Genomic DNA, 1,682 nt, shown 5'->3' on the forward strand with positions numbered 1-1,682 from the left:
GGATAAAAAAAGTATTTCAAAGAGCATTGGAGCAGGCGCCGGAAGTGCATCTGCACCGGAAGTTGCCCGCAATGGGACCAGTCATGGCCACCAGGGGTTGGACGCACTGCGGTGGCGACTGAGCTGTGAATGGTCCAGCATTCACTTGCCACTCATGCCCCTGCCCCGTGGGTTCCGCACCCCTGATGCTGCGCGGGTGCTGAGCCCGCTGGGCCAGGAAGATGGTGAAATATTTCCTGGGCGAGAGTGTGCCCCAGAGTTCCTGGGACCAGGTGTTCACTGCCTTCTAGCAGCAGTACCCGAATCTTTATAGCAAACATGCCTTGACCGACGACATAGTGCACAGGGAGGTGACCCCTGACCAGAGTTTCTGTCCCAGTGACTGCTGGTCAAGACTAACAGGATACCTCGCTGGGCTGAGCGACCTTTTCCTGCCAATGCTGTGCATTCAGTGTACATCCTGGAGGACTCTATTGTGGACCCACAGAATCAGACCATGACCACCTTCACCTGGAACATCAACCACACCCAGCTGATGATCGTGAAGGAACGATGTGTTTACTGTGTGAACTCGGGTAACAGTGGCTGGACTGAAATCTGTGGGAAATCCTAGGCCACTTCTGGCTTATTTGAAGTCTCCAGGGCTGTCCAGGAATTTGGTCTGGCCCAGATTAAAAGCAGCATAACCAAGACTATAAAGGGTTTTGAATGCATCTTGGCCAAGCTGCAAGGTGAGGGCCCTCCCAAAACTTTTGTTGAGACAGCCAAGAAAGCCAAGGAGAAGGCAAAGAAAATTACACTGGCAGCTACAGAGAAGGCCAAGGACCTTACCAACTAGGCAGCCACCAAGAAGCAGCAGCAGTAACAGCAGTAGTTGGTGTAGCCAGCCCAGGCCGTGGTACAGCCTGTGCCCTCACCCCCCCCCCCCCACCTCGCCCCATCATAGAACACCGGAGAAGACAATTCAGATCTCGTCACACTTTCCCCATTGTACCTTATTATTAAAAATCAACCTTCAGGGCGGGCCACAGTGGCTCAGCAGGTAAGAATGCTTGCCTGCCATGCCCGAGGACCCGGGTTCAATTCCTGGTGCCTGCCCATGTAAAAAAAAAAAAAAAAAATCAACCTTCAGCTTATCTGGGTGATGAGTGTCCTGTAAGGCATCTACCACACCCAGCAGTTACGCATGCCCGAGCTGGGCCTGCTTATTCCCCCATTGGGTAGCTGAGGACACTGAGGCACAGAGAGGTGCAGTGACTTGACCAGGGTCATAGTATGCAGGTGAAGCAGCAGTAATCACTAGACTGTAAGTGCCATGACGGCAGGAACCCTTGACTTGTTCTCTGCTGTGTCTCGGGCACCCAGCATAATACCTAGCACATAATAGGCACTCAATAAAATATTTGTTGGATTCATTTACACGCCACTCCTGCAAAAAGAGCATTGGAGGAACTGTGTATTTATAGGCATCAAAAAAGAAAAAATGCTGTCTGAATGTGATTGCTATGTTAGATATAAAGCTGCTTAATGTCCTACAGGGCAATAAAACCATAACATTTGAGGTTTTCTTTTATGCCTGTCAGAAATGATTTTCATCTCTACCAGACAAAATAGACAAGTAACTCCACAAAGTCTGGGTTCTTTAATAAATAGTAAATAGTAAATCAAATATAGGGCTATTA

General features: G+C 49.4%; 1 pseudogene; it reads left to right on the forward strand.

Annotated features, from left to right (window-relative positions):
• Nucleotides 1-221: 221 nt before the first annotated feature.
• On the forward strand, nt 222-874 carry LOC143671379 (PRELI domain-containing protein 1, mitochondrial-like; annotated as a pseudogene).
• Nucleotides 875-1,682: the final 808 nt, after the last annotated feature.

This window comes from Tamandua tetradactyla, chromosome X, assembly GCF_023851605.1.
Source record: "Tamandua tetradactyla isolate mTamTet1 chromosome X, mTamTet1.pri, whole genome shotgun sequence".
In the NCBI taxonomy this organism is placed as follows: domain Eukaryota; kingdom Metazoa; phylum Chordata; class Mammalia; order Pilosa; family Myrmecophagidae; genus Tamandua; species Tamandua tetradactyla.